This window comes from Tachypleus tridentatus, chromosome 2 (assembly GCF_004210375.1).
Source record: "Tachypleus tridentatus isolate NWPU-2018 chromosome 2, ASM421037v1, whole genome shotgun sequence".
In the NCBI taxonomy this organism is placed as follows: domain Eukaryota; kingdom Metazoa; phylum Arthropoda; class Merostomata; order Xiphosura; family Limulidae; genus Tachypleus; species Tachypleus tridentatus.
Genome location: NC_134826.1, coordinates 122,958,654 through 122,974,903, shown reverse-complemented (window position 1 = coordinate 122,974,903; position 16,250 = coordinate 122,958,654). Strand labels below are relative to the sequence as shown.

Below are 16,250 nucleotides of genomic sequence, written 5' to 3'. Positions count from 1 at the left end.
AGTAATCATTTACAATATTGAAGTAAATTTAAAATTTAACTTCTCCTTGCACACAAAATGAATAAGTATATTAGTTTACTGAATACTGGCTACAGTAATATATTTTCTATGATCTGAAAACTTTATATGTAAATTTTATGATCGCAAGTTTGTTTTACATATTTTCTCATGACTAGATAAGTCGTTATCGGCGAAATATAATGCATAAAAATGAAGACACATTTTCCAGCTGATCGATTTTTATAATCCTGAATTACTGGACAAAGCGTGATTGTTTTTGTAAGGTAAATGATATATCTTGGTTTATACAGTAAAAAGTTTGTGTAGAACAAATAGCTAATAAACATAGTGCATCAGCGTCCGTTGTTTAGGGCTTTTGTTTTTGTTCTTATAGCTAAACTTATAGACAAAGAATTATTAAAATGTTTGCTTGTTTCTAGCTTTGAAAAGTCCGTAACTTTACTTTCATAACAAATTTATTGTATTCTACTTTTCAATTACCTGCACAGGATACTCACGTAGCCTGAAGAAGGTGCACACCTTTTAAAGGTTTAAAGTTAGTGCCTATGCATGTTTCTTGAAGTTGTAAACTTTAGAATTAAATCACCTAGGGTGAGGTCTTTCTGTGAATAATGTTTAACACAGGAAAAATCAACCAAAAAGAAATGAGTTTTTCCAATTAAACTTTTTTCCAGACGAGCTTACAATAAATCATCTGATATTTGCTAATATAGATTTTGTGCCATGCAAAATCGTCAATCATAACCGTCCCTAATTTTGCAGTGTGAGACTAAAGGAAAGGTAGCTAGTCATCACCACCAACTGCCAACTCTTGGGTTACTCTTTTACTAAGGAATGGTGGGATTGATTGTAATATTATAACGCCGCCACAGCTGAAAGGACAAGCATGTTTGGTGCCACGGGGATTCAATTCCGCGATCCACAGGTTATGAGTAGAGCGCCTTAACCACCTAGCCTTGCCAGGCCAAACGTGAAACAGAACAATGGTGTTGTGTTTTGGTTAATAGCACATTTATGAATATGAAACCGTTTATAACACGTCTCTTAGGCCCGGCATGGCCAAGCGTGTTAAGGCGTGCGACTCGTAATCTGAGGATCGCGGGTTCGCATCCCCGTCGCGCCAAACATGCTCGTCCTTTCAGCCGTGGGGGCGTTATAATGTGACAGCCAATCCCACTATTCGTTGGTAAAAGAGTAGCCCAAGAGTTGGCAGTGGGTGGTGATGACTAGCTGCCTTCCCTCTAGTCTTATACTGCTAAATTAGGGACGGCTAGCACAGATAGCCCTCGAGTAGCTTTGTGCGAAATTCAAAAACAAACAAACAAACACGTCTCTTGGAAGCCAAGGAGTGACATCACACGATAATTTGTTGAATATTAAAAATAAATTTAATCTGGAAACTTTCTAAGTGTGTGGTTTTGGACGTATCTTTTCTATATAACTTCGAAGCAAGTTTTCATTTGTTAACTGATAAATGATAAGTGGCATACAACATCCTCGAATCTCTAAACTAGCTAGTACTTAGGTCTACAAGCTGAGAGTACATTCAGTATATATCAATAAAGCCACATTCTAAGCATCATTACTAAAGTAATTACCAAACTCTTATTCTTCTACTATCACCTTTTTCTGTTTAAGATAAGAACGATTTCACCTGCGATTCGGTAAGGAAGGTCGAAGCATCACGATAGTCAGCAGTAGGATGAGCAGACAGGAACACTTTGAAAGCAGCTACAAGCATAATATTTTACTTGGCTTGCTGTACAATATCTACCAAAATGATTCTAAACTGTTCATGAATACCTCTGTGTGTCATATGGAGACTTCCATGCTTCTTGTGGTCGGCCGTTAAACTCATGATGAGCAGCCCCAACGCTAAAAGAGTGCTGGAAATGCTATTTTTTAGCCAATAAAAAACTTCCAAAATTTCAGTTAAAATTATTGATTTTTCCAACAAAAATGTTCACTACTGACTTCTGAGGGGTCTGTTAAAACCTATTAAATTAAAAGCGCACATGAAGTGCTATAAGAAATCTGTTTTAACATTTAGAACGAAAAAATCTAAAAAAATTGAAATGATATTTTAATATGTGTGTGTTTTATTATAGCAAAGCCATATTAGGCTATCTGCTGAGTTCACCGAGGGGAATCGAACCCCTGATTTTAGAGTGATATTTTAGTAATCCGTTTACTTTATAATTGTGTGAACACTTACTATGATGTTTCTTTGAATCTATAGTAGAAACAAAAAAGTTTGAAATAAAGAATATATTCGATGGTAAAATATGATATATAAAAATAGCCGGAGTATTCTGATATAAAAAATAACTTTAAAACAATACAAATATAAAATGAAAAGTTTTATAAATTCCTATGTTAAAATGAAGATTTTCTTCCATTTTATCAGTTGTTGGCTTTTCTGTGACTGTAATTAGATGACTCAGTTAGAAGACATCATTGAACAAAGACCAAGATTAAACACTTTGTGCGTGCTGAAGTATGAGAGGACAAAACTAATAAAGTGCTGAAAGGTAAAGCCGTTGCTAAGTAACAGAACTGTATGTTGAACGCCCACTTATTACTAGAAGAAAGAAGAAAGACTCAAACTTATAGTTAAACAATCCAGAAAGAAATTTTAGTATCGAACTTAAGTATTTCTTCACGACGAAATTACTTCTTTTATTCAGTACAGTGGAAACTCAGATATCAATTTCTTTCATTTCATTGTGAGCAAGGTTAGTGAGTCCATCTTGATGTATTGAGCCATGAAAGATAGCAAAAAAGGGGATAGATAGGTAGATGGATAAAATTTAATTACAAAAAACGATAAACTGGTGAAAAGATAAAGAAATAAATAAGTAGGAAGATAGGTGGATAGATGGGCAAACTGCTATTTTTACTTTTAATAAATAGTGTGGTGTTTGTCTAGAGAAATAGTAGAATGAACTATTTTTTTACACTTAATATTGAGGTATCTGGGAAATACACCACTGTGGGACTCTTAAACCTGTGCGTGTTATCCGTTGCACGTATCTGAACTAGCTACTCTAAAGGTCTTGTCTACATAGCCACAATAAAATCGTCTTTGGAAAATTTTCCCGTCTGTAATCGTATTTTCTAACAAATAGAAAGTATGTTGAGATTGGTGATTTATGTAATAAAGAGGTATACAGCATAGTCGAGTGTTAAATGACATATGAAGTTCATATCTATGTAAACACTGCTGACAAAATTTAATGGCGATTAAACGCTAGCGTTCCTACCGTAATTGTAAATTCTCTCGTGCAGTGGGAACCCATAAGCTAATTAAAAGTATCTTCTTTATATTCTGAAGTGACGGACTTAGGTCGTTTAGTCAAACTGTCATTTGATTTGGCTTTCACTTCCCATTGTAGGTGACGCTGCGGGGTGAATATCAATAGTGTGTGGATATCCTTGTTATTGAGTGTATTATAATTTTTAAATTTGTCTTATAGATATAAGTTATAAACCTATATTAAAACACACACTGCTTCTCAGTCTAATGTCTTTAAGAAATGAAATGTTTTGTTTTTGTACAGTACGTTTATAATAGTCGAATCCGACATATCAATTTATCTTTTATAATTTTTAAAGATAAATTTTGAGATGAGAAACTAGACAACGGTATAATTAAAACATGAATGTTCTATCTTTTTCTGTGCTCTCTATAGCTTTTGGAAAAATATCGTGGAAGTTTTATCGTCTAGTGAATAAAGAATCGAGTATTTAAGGCTTAAATCAGAATCTTCGTAGTGTTAACTATTTAATTTTAGAAATAAACTACAATTTATAATCTGATTAAACGTTGAATAAGCACTAATTTCCAATTGTACAATTTTACACATTGTATCTATGCAATTCAAGTACTTATCTGTTAAATCTAAGAACCCGTGAGCAAAGGCAAAGGATAATTTATTAGAAAATATTAACAATACCACATTTATTTTATCCAGTGTCGCCGAGGCCTTTCGTCAATATCAGGGCTCATCAGGTTGGCTGGAGTTGAATAGGTATAACACTAGTCTATACGAATTATATTAATCAATTTTTATGAACAACAAGTTGCACTCTCAAGGTTCTCTGGAGTGTAGTTGTAGAAATAACAACACTATAGTTCACAGTTTTGTAAATGCTTGATGAATTACGTGTTTTCAGGAAAAACAGAAAAATATCTTTTGCTAAATTATCGCAAAACGAGACTGCTTTCAATAATTTTAGAAAATGAAAATATATGCGTATTTTTTTACGATTGTGAATAACTTCTTAATAAGAAAAACAGATTGATATAACATAAGGCGAGTTATTTCCATTGCTTTAGATTACATTACACATGAACTTAAGCATATTAGTTTGTGATGTGAGGTCTTAAATATGTTTTATATAAATTTCCTCTATTTATGCTCCAAATATTTTTGTATTCAACCAGGAAGGATTTCCCTCTAACGGAGAAGTGCCACAATCGTATAATTGCAATATTTTCTCTTTTCTTTTCTCTCTCTCTGAAACATATGTTTAGGTTCTCACCAAGAAAGCAAAGAATAATGAGGGTTGAGCGGCTGAGAAAAACACCAAATACATATTTTAGTTCTTAGCATAATTAGGGCCATGCCTAAATGTTACTGAATTCTGTAAACAAAATTAATTTAAATACCGCATTTGTTGTAATTCTGCATATTACATAGTATATCACTATTATTGCAATGTCAGGCGACGTATCGTTAGTTTTCTGAGCACGTGATTTACGTGCATTCATTATCATCTTTTTTTTTCAAACTGAAGACAGCTTTGGTAATAAACGCGAAAACTTGTTCAATAAGTAAAGAGATAGAAACCTCTGACAGAATACTTTCACTGTTTTTTTATCATTGTCTAGAATATACATAGTTTTCAACGGGCTCCGTTACGTATAAAGTATTAGTTAATTTCTCTACTTGCTGTACACCGTTTGTACAGCGGTAAGTCTACGGATTTATAACACTAAGCTCAAGGGTGCGATTCCTCTCAGTAAAATCAGCGGATATCCCGATGTGACTTTGCTATAAGAAAACACACACAAACTCTACTCGCTTCACTTATTTTTATGCAACTGTGTTTGAGAACAGGAGTTTCGAATAAGCTTTTACATGGAATTTCTGAGTTTACTTCATCTGCTGACAATGAAGTTCATTTGTTGTAAGGTATGTTCCACAACTTATCAACTTATTGTTATCTCTCAGTTCATTGTTGCCCGATGAAAGCTCCTGAAAGAGGGCCAAAAGTTAAAGGTATTTTAATGAAGAGAAAAAATTCGTTTATATTCATTTACCTAAGTCATGAGTCTTGAACTATAATTATGCTACTCTTCTTCTAGTTGTGTAACCACAGCAGAGCCTTTAGAACTTTTCTAAATCGTTTGTAACTATTAACTAATTAAAATTCACTATTACACGTTCACTGCCTTCCTGTTAAAAAGTTGAAATTTCATTTGAGAAAAAATTATATCATTTTAATAAATTATTAAATACACTTAAGTATATATATATTTATCTAATAAAGCAATAATATTAGAGTAAGATTAAAACTATACCTGTACACAAATATGAAAATAGCTGAGTAAGTCAGCAGGCAGAAACAAATTCGCACACGAGCTTATAAAATAAGAAAACGTATAAGTCATACCTGTTTTACAAGTCTTGCAAAAAATTTGTAAATACACATGTAGAATGTTCTGAAAATTCCAATTAACTTCAGATATAAGTCTCGTGTTCTCAGTCAGTGTACACAACTCTCGTATTAGAAGACTGGTGTCACTACATTTTGTTTATAAAAGATGTTCAGTTTCTGAGAGGTGGGCTTAATGCTTGGCTCTAAACGTCGCCATCTCTCGAGACCAACATACTGCTAACTGAATGAAGAAATCAATGGGGAACTTGCACGTGCCTAATTGTATCTGTATTGTGGTCCTACGTGTGGTCTAGGTACACATGAAGGCATGGAGAATTTGCTTTGTGAGGATCAGCAAAAATTAAATTGACACAATTTCTGTAATTAAAGGCAACAAACGACGCTCTTAACGAGCGATATTCATTACTGTTGCACAGTGCAATTGACAGTTAGTTTATATTATTTTCATCTAATAACTTAGCACACTATATTAGCTAGAAAAGAATTATCTTGTAAAATATTCAATAATATATTGTAATTTCTTGCTTTCATTTATGGTTGTATTAAAACAAACGTTTTTGAGATGTAGATACTTGTTCTATACTTCGAAAAATGGAAATCATGAATACACAATGATGTGATGTTTAGTCTCAATGGAATTGGCCCGGTATGGCCAGATGGATTAAGGCGTTCGACTCGTAATATGAGGGTCGCGGGTTTGAATCCCCGTCGCACCAAACATGCTCACCCGTTCAGCCGTGGGTGCGTTACAATGTTACGGCCAATTCCACTATTCGTTGATAAAAGAGTAGCCCCAAGAGTTGGCGGTGGGTGGTGATGTTTAGCTGCCTTCCCTCTAATCTTGCACTGCTAACTTAAGGACAACTAGCGCAAATAGCCTTCGTGTAGCTTTGCGCGAAATTCCAAAACAAACAAACAAACTTAACGGAATTTCTTGAAATATATTAACAATTGTAGGCAGTCCAACTTGCCTCTCAGTGGCACAGCGGTATGTCTGCGGACTTACAATGCTGGAGTCCGGTCAATATTCGTGATAGGGAGAGCACAGCTAGCCTATTGTGTAGCTTTGCGCTTAACTTCCAACAATTTAACATTTAACCTTAAAAATGAAAAATCAATCATTAACCTGATTCGCAATAAACAGTAATTCGTGCTTTACACGGTGGAAAATAATTTATTCTTTGACTAGTTATCAAATATATTTGTGTCAGCCGCCAAAGATCAAAGTTCTATAAATCAACTTAAGTCAAATTGTATAAACCAGATGTCAGGATTTAGCTTTATTTTCAAACTACAATTATATAAAATATATAATACTACTTCATAAGAAGTGAAAACTTTTACTTTTCTCGTCAGAAGGATGGCCAAGCGTGTTAAGGCGTGCGACTCGTAATCCGAGGGTTGCGGGTTCGCATCCCCGTCGCGCCAAACATGCTCGTCCTTTCAGCCGTGAGGGCGTTATAATGTCACGGTCAATCCCACTATTCGTTGGTAAAAGAGTAGCCCAAGAGTTGGCGGTGGGTGGTGATGACTAGCTGCCTTCCCTCTAGTCTTACACTGGTAAATTAGGGAAGCCTAGCACAGATAGCCCGCGTGTAGCTTTGTGCGAAATTCAAAAACAAACAAACAAACTTTTCTCGTCAGAAGATGTCTGAGTGTTGGGCTGACATTTTAACGACGAAAATTCATGATGTTAGAAAAACACGTAGGTTCAGGAAGTCCAGATAGAAATGGTGAAATGCCCTCGCTGTTTAGCCAAATACTGATTAAAAAATTTAGAAAGAAAAAAGAACTTTACGCACCACACACATACACACACACATACACATATATATATATATATATAATATTTTTATTTTATTTTATTTTAACCAACATTTCGCCTTTTCGGCTTCCTTAGGGTTAATAAACACAACCGTTTGATATTAGAATAGGCTGAACAAACAAAAACCCTATAACCTGGAAGGTTTAAAAAGTGGACTTTTCTTCTTCAGCACTTAGGTTATAGGGTTTTTATTCATTTTGCCAGTTCTAATATCAAACTGTTTTGTTTATTAATCCTGAGGAAGCCGAAAAGGTAAAATGTTCGTTAAAACAAAATAAATGATGTACATCTAATGTAAATGTCGTTTTTTTTCATACTTTTTATCAAAATGTGAAAATCTCTCCAGTATACACTACAACATTTCAAAGAAAGCGAAACATTTTGACACCTGACAGTTCTACGAAGATTTGGTAGTTATACACCGTGATTTTTGAGCCTGAAAAATCTATCCTGAATTTCCTTATAATTAAGGTAACTTAGCGTATCACAATCCTAGAAGAATAATTTGCACATAGATTTATTCTCTTAGAGTTGAAAGTATCGGAAAAACAAATTAAGTAATGGTAAATATTTAAGATGAATACTGGGTTAAGAAGTACGTGAATCAGTAGTTTTAAGCCTATATTTGTCAGCTACGTAATAAATCTTAAAAAGCAAAATATACCAAAAATTTCATTTCTTCTTTGGAATATTTGTACTGATATTCATATTGTAAAGTAAATAGAAATATTTACTAAAACAATAATAAGTTGTTTTGCCAATAATAAGGCAACATTTTATCTTCTTTCTTACACACTTGAATTTTTTTCCCTATTATTTCGTTTTGTTAGTCAAAATGTCATTGAACTGAAAATTTTCAACTCGAACAGCATCTTATGCAATACATATGGTTGTTGGTAAGTTTGCGGATTTACAACGTTGAAATCCAAAGTTCGATTCCCGTGGTAGGCACACCAGATAACCCGTTGAGGCTTTGCTGAAAAAAAAACAACAGATAATGAACAGCTACTAGAGACATCTAGCGCTAATGCTTAATGCTTAGCCAGCAGTTTATTCTGCGACAAAATTTTTTTCTGCCTCTTTGAATCGAATAAGAGAATTGACCTTCACTTCTGCAACGAGCACACACGTTTAGTGGCATCACGATGAAACTTTGAATCTTGTTATCAGTAATCCGTGCGCTAAACATTGACTTTTTGTTGTTGTTGTTAATGTTAAACTGTTGTGTATTACGGCTTATCTCGAACGAGTCTTCAATATATTGTGTTACTACGTTACATATTACGATTTCAAATAGCCGGAAATTATAATTTTAATTTAGCAATTAATTGAATTTCGATATGTATCAAATTTATGATATTTGCCAACAAGAATGATACTCTCAACTTTCTTTCTCAACACAAATATATCTTAACATACAAACAACAATAAAGTTTATACTAACGGTTATTAGACATATTAGTTTATATACAAGAATTCTACAAAATTGCAAACTTACTGAGTCTTCTGTTCCGTCTAGAACTGAACATTTTATCGATGATCCAGGTTCACGACCAGCAAATTAATTCTAAGTTGATATTGTTACACCTTGCTTAACCCCGGCATGGCCAAGTGAGTAAGGCACTCGACTAGTAATCTGAGAATCGCGGTTTCGAATCTCCGTCGCACCAAACACGTTTGCTTTTTCAGCCGTGGGGGCGTTATAATGTGGTGGTCAGTTTCACTACTCGCTGGTAAAAGAGTAGCCCAATAGTTGGCGGTGGGTGATGAGACTAGCTGCCTTCCCTTTCACTGCAAAATTAGGGACGGTTAGTGGAGATAGCTCTCGTGTAGCTTTGCGCGAAATTCCAAAACAATCAAACAAATGTTCTATATTGTTGTGTCTTAAACTTTATTTTTCTTCTGTTAATACTTTCATACTAGACTGATAAACAGTTTATGTACCTTTAGTTAGTTAGTTATCATCATTAGATTCCATCTTGGAACATAAAGCCGCAATCGCTTGCGGATTCTTCAACAAGTATTTAAGTGAGTAGGTTGTTAGCCCACTGCACCGAGCCGTCCCTAATTTAGCAGTGTAAGACTAGAGGGAAGGCAGCTAGTCATCACCACCCACCGCCAACTCTTGGGCTACTCTTTTACCAACGAATAGTGGGATTGACCGTCACATTATAATGACGCCACCACGGCTGGGAGGGCGAGCATGTTTTGGCGCGACGCGGGCACGAACCCGCGACCCTCGGATTACGAGTCGCACGCCTTACGCACTAGGCCATGCCAGGCCCTTATGCAGCTTTCGATATTTTAAAATATAATGCAATGCCTAATTGAAAAAAGTAAAATAACTTAGTTTTTTTTCCAGCATACCATTAGTGTACAGAATAATAGTAAGTAGTATGTAACGTTAACTGATATCTAGAAATTCAACCACAGCAGTGTTGTGTTTGCCCATTTAACAGACGTTTCACAATATTAATTAATTTCAATTGTCTCAATTACTACTACATTACTGGAAATACTCTATTCAGAGTGACTTAAATATAAATTTGTAGGCTCATGGTTCACATTTTATTACCACAAAAACGTGTTCTGCTTTTCTTGTCGTGAGTACACTGCAAGAGTGACAGCTAAACCATTCAGTTTTGTCAGACAAGGGCGGCTCAACAGATGTTGATATGTTCTGTTGACTACCTGCCCTTTCCATGGTCAATTATGTTAAACTTCGAGGCTTTTATGCGCAACTAGTCCTTTTGTAGCTTATTATAAAAAAAGTTTAAAACAAGCAAACAGACAAATTGGAAATTATCTCATGGTATCGGGCGAGAACGTCTTTTGCTGAAATTAGTGTTAATACTGTATGAAGACAGAATTATCAGAGTTTATGAAACTGACAGTTAGCGGTGGGTGGTGATGACTAGGTGCCTTCCCTTTAACTATTAAGTTAGGGACATCTACTGCAGATAGTTCACGTATAGCTTTGCGCGAAATTCAAAACAAACAAACAAATAATCTTTTATCTGCTGTACACATTTTACCTAGGATAAATTTTCAATATAATTTTAAAGAATTCTCACCTAGAAATACAGAATCTGTCTTATCACAGAGGAAACATCCGTACCCAGCTGAAAGAGAAACATTAAAGTAATTCTTTTACACTTTATGAATTATAGATAGCTTAAAAAAATGAAAAACGGGAAGAAGACGATGTAGTGTTAGTAGACGATAAAGAGGGCGCCAACTAATGTTTGTTGTTAAATACAAAGCTACATAAAGGGTTATATTTTCTGTGGTCACCAAGACTATTGGAATCCAATTTTCAGTGGTGTGAGCCCATAGACTTACCAATGAACCACCAACTCATGAAGTTACGATGTTTGTGGTAAACAATAACTTGCCAAGAAGTTTAAGGGAAATATTAAGTCTCTAGTAAAAGATAAGGGCGATTTTCTTTTCTATTTTAAACGAACAACTTAGAATGTGCGAAAGAATAAAAGTAAACATAATATTTGTGTGATCAAAGACGAGACAACGTGGAAGGCAATACACTTTTGTGATTTGTATTGAATCTAAATTTACTGTTGGAAGATTTAGAAATATATTATTTTTGTTGCTACGTTTTAAATTTCTCGTAAACAGAACAGGTTTCGGAGACTTGTTTTAACATTAGAGCGAAAAACATATTGACGTGTGGTCTGGGAATTTGCTGAGTAAGAGTTTCAGACGTCTGGTTTCCATTTAGATTTATGAAAGGATCTAAGAATATGTCCCTCTTAGAGTTTTAAAATTTAAACACTAGCGATTTCATTTGTTATCTAAATCATTTTAAGTCAGCAATAAGTTACGGGCTAACAACAATAAAATCCAAGGCTAGGAAGGTTCTTCGCGGCGGACTAGGTGTAGATAGTTCAGTGTATAGCTTCACGCTAAAGAGAAACAACAAGATTTGTGGTTGATGAGAACCAGTACTTTAGCTACGCTGAGTTACATAAGCTGTTTCGAGGACACATGAAGTCATGAAATGAATATTTTTACTTTTTTGTCTGTAAGAACGTCATTGTTGGATGTGTTTTAAATTGTTTTGTTTTTGAATTTCGTACAAAGCTACACAAGGGCTATCTGCACTAGTCGTCCCTAATTTAGCAGTGTAAGACTAGAGGAAAGGCAGCTAGTCATCACCACCCACCGTCAACTCTTTAGCTACTCAGAATCTACCTGTGAGTAAATCAAAAAATGAGCAGAAATAACTTTACTAAGATGTGAAAGATACTTTATTATGCCAGGGCAAAGGTTAATTTATTAAGTTTTTCACCTTCAATCCAAATACCTTAAAGCGTAGAAAGTTTTTTTTATGATTTATGAAAATTGAGACTGAAATATTTCTAGCCAAGTTTTTTAACCACACTTTAAGTTCAAAGAAAGTCATGATGGATTGTTTATTCTTTTTTTTTATTCTGACTCATTTAAGCACCAAATAATGATAATAAAGAAGTTAAATTCCGCTTTATTAGTACAGAATAAAGATCAAACATAATTTAAAACTTTTTGGTTTAAAATTGACGTTTATGATGAATGTATTCTTCTTTGTTGTTTAAATATGAATGGAGAGAAAATATGTATATGCATGTAATTTTTGGATAAAATATTCCTTCTTAGACTCACACTCCTATATAATATAATTACATATCCATACCGCAGTCTAGAATGTTTGACTATCTAATACACGTTTGAGACACATTGCACTATCACGCTATAATTTCACAGTCTGAAAAGTTGTCGATGCTTTCTTGCATGATATGCAAATCAACTGAACTCTCCCCTTCCACCTTTGATGACAAACAGTGCATGCAAGAGAATGAAGAGTCACGTGAACACGACAACGTGTCTTTTAAAAAAAGATTAGATCTACTTTACCAGAAACGGATTCACAAGTAAATGGTTATTATCTGTCTCAAGCTTTTATAGTTTGTATGTTCATGGTTCTTTAAGTAGGCGGAACTTACGAACCAAATAGGTATATTTGTCAGCAATGGTTCGTTCTAATGATTCGCCAGGCTCCAACTTTCTGCAGAAATGTAATAAAATACAAAACAAAAACAAGAAAAATGATCATTATAAAAGGGAAATAATATAGAAAACATTACTTTCTTGGTAAATCATCAGACATTCACACTCGGTTTTTCAATAATCATTTTTCTATTTAATATGTTAAGTGATTGAAAACGTTATTTAATTAATTCTTAAGTGCAGCCCACCAGTGGGACGATGATATGTCTGCGGGCTCACACCGCGAGAAATTGGGTTTCGATATACGTTGTGGGCAGGACACAGATAGCCCATTGTGTATGTTTAATTCCAATCACACAACTGTAAGTGCAGTATTATTTAAGTATTCAAAAATGAAATTTGTTTTCCTTTACTGTGGCAATGCAGTACTTTTATCTACATTACATAAGTGTGAACAGGTTCTATGGAAAAGTTGATTTTAATACCAGATGATCATCTTCTGGTGATATATTGAATTATCTGACATATTGTAATACCTATTGTGACGACATTTAAATTACTCTAATATCTCACTCACTTATATAATGGGAAAACTAAACGTTGCAGTTATTTGGTTTGAAGGAAAAGAGAACCACATTAAATTTGCACTTCTCTTCCCAACGGGGTGCTCGAGAACCATTGTTCCCCTTCTACCCTGCGCAAGATAATAACTTACAAAAGTAATTATAATAGTAACTGTAAAAAGTGGCCTGATATTTTTAAAAAGAATTTATGAGATAGAAGCTGTGAAGAAAGTCAGCTGAGAGAATACACAGTTCTTCTTGTCTAGTGGTAGTAAAGTTGATGAGTCGATGTCGTTGACGAGGAAAGACAAAGAGGTTCAGACATACACGCAGGTGGATTTAGAAATTAGCCTGTATTTGAAATACATTTTACTGCGATGGAGGTTAAGAAGTTATTTTGATTGAAGTTAGTTATGTTGACTTTAAATATAGAGTAAGTTGAATTTAAGGCCCTTTTCAGGAGGGAGTGGCGGATACTATAAGACCCAGTGCTCCTTTTAATTTTAATATGGGGCGGAAACCGGTGCGATCTATATAATAGACTTGTATGAATATTGATTATGTGCAGTTTTATAGTAATGGTGTTATAATTACAGAGCGGTCCTATCGTAAGGCTCCATCTTTATAGTGAACACTTAATGTTTAGCTTAAGAAAAAAAACAACAACATTCGTTTGATATTATGTTGATTCACTGTAAAATGCAGTTACATAACATGAAGAAAATATTAACGTCCTTGAAAAAACGTATAAGTAATGTGAATACATGTAGATGATTGTCACCTCAAGCATAAAACACATATCCAGAATGAAATAATTTTTATACGATTCAATATGATGTGTTTCTGACTAAATAACACAATATAACAACATTTTTGGCCTGGCATGGCCAGGTGGGTTAAGGCGTGCGACTCGTAATCCGAGGGTCGCGGGTTCGCGCCGCGTCGCGCCAAACATGCTCGCCCTCCCAGCTGTGGGGGCGTTATAATGTGACGGTCAATCCCACTATTCGTTGGTAAAAGAGTAACCCAAGAGTTGGCGGTGGGTGGTGATGACTAGCTGCCTTCTCTCTAGTCTTATACTGCTAAATTAGGGACGGCTCGGTGCAATGGGCTAACAACCTACTCACTTAAATACTTGTTGAAGAATCCGCAAGCGATTGCAGCCCTGTGTCCCTTGATGGAATCTAATGGTGATAACTAACTAACAACATTTTTACTTTTTCTTGTTTCTGGGCAGAAAGTGCTATTTCCCAATTTTTTATGTCTAAGTAAATGGAAAAGACCTATTTTTCTCTTCAAAATTTGCTTTTATGTTCAGAATATTCCAGGTAGATTCAGTGATGAGTAGCTGATAGAGAATTTTCTCGAACTCACATGAATTTTCTAGAATGTTGTAGAACTTACGAGAATTTTCAAGAATTTTCTAGAACTTTCCATACTAATAAATATACAGGGATCCACCACTCACCACTTCAGTTTAGTTGTAGCTGCCTAGGTAAACACACAGACCTATCTGATTTTATCAGAGATGGCATCAAGAAGCTACAAGCATTCTCCAGACGCATTCTGCAATGTATTTGGTCAATTTATCAAGACAAGAGTGAAAAAGTACTCTGTGACAGCATCTGCTAAGATGTGTGAAGCCAACAAGGCATATTTCGGCATGCTTGTCGGGAATCAACACAAACCCTGGGCACCTCATTTTACCTGCGAGCACTGCAAAACAACTCTAGAAGGTAAGACGGACAATTTTTGCTCGTTTGAATAGTAAGATTTTATATTATACAAATTTAGACCTTTTAAAATTTAAATATCCTTTAATTTACTTTTAAAAATTTCCAATAGTGTAGAAAAAATATCATTCCATTGTTCCAACCATTGCACATAAAATTGGGTTTTATGAAACAGTTTGTCACAGCATTAGATAAGGAGTCTGCAGCCTTCAAGTACCTTCAAGACTTTTTCCCTAACTTGTCTGAGGCAAAGGTCAAAGCTGGTGTCTTCGTTTGACCACAAATAAAGAAGATCCTGGAGTGCACAGAATTCCCCAAGAAGCTCAGTGACAAGGAAAAAGAAGCTTGGGGCAGCTTTGTCGCAGTGGTTTGGGGCTTCTTGGGCAATCACAAGGCCGAAAATTATGTGGAACTGGTAGAGGCTCTGGTGAAGAATTATTGCAAAATGGGCTACCGGATGTCCCTGAAAGCCCATATCCTTGACGCTCATCTTGATAAATTAAAAGAGAATATGGGAACATACTCAGAGGAGCAAGGCGAACGCTTCCACCAATATATACTGGACTTTGAACGCCGCTACCGAGGAGCGTATAACGAAAACATGATGGGAGACTCGCTTGTAGAGAAAAATATATATGTAAAAACGGCTCGTTTGGGTTGAGAAAATATTTTACGTAGAGGAGCTAACAACGTTTCGACCTTCTTCGATCATTGAATATATAATTTTATATTATTTAGTATATTATTTTTAATATAGGTATAAAGGTGTTCCTTTGTATTGGTTTATTTTGGGTTTAAGTTGTTGTATAAGTAAGGCTTCTTTAATTTTGCGTTTGTTTATGTTTGTTTCTTTATTTAGTATTTAAGTGTTTTCTATGGTTATGTTGTGTTTATTTGACTTGCAGCGTTCGAAAACGTGTGAAGGTGACTTTTTATGTTCTTTGAATCTGGTTTCTATTTTTCTACTTATTTCTCCAATATATATTCAAGCATCTAAGCCCGCCCTCTGCATTCCGACACTCAGTTACACAGCCCCTTTCAAACATGTGGTCAGCTTCCGGTCAGTTACCTCTTTCTTTCTTTGTGAACCTGACGATGATCGAAGAAGGTCGAAACGTTGTTCGCTCCTCTACGTAAATTATTTCTCAACCTAAACGAGCCGTTTTTACATATACATGATGGGAGACTATATTTAAAGTGATTTAAATTACAGTCGCAAATCTCGAAAAACTATTCACTTCTAAACATTTTTGTATAACTTTAGTATAAATAATGTAAATCTTGATTCATATGTTGTTTTATTCACACCTTATGTAAATGAAAATGTGCAAATTTGCCTGTTTTTTCATAAAAATAGGTTAATTTCTAAATTCATTATCCAGGTCACAAAAGCAAAGCTTGAAGGGAATAATGGCCATT

General features: G+C 34.9%; 1 protein-coding gene across 1 annotated transcript in view; it reads right to left on the bottom strand.

Moving 5' to 3' along the window:
* The window catches only part of LOC143244994 (uncharacterized), a 51,545-nt gene extending 45,538 nt beyond the window's left edge, over positions 1-6,007 (bottom strand). The window contains exon 1 of the mRNA XM_076490673.1: positions 5,701-6,007. The gene's annotated coding sequence lies outside the window, so the exon portion shown is untranslated. The remainder of the gene's footprint in view (positions 1-5,700) is intronic.
* Between the last annotated feature and the right edge of the window lie 10,243 nt (positions 6,008-16,250).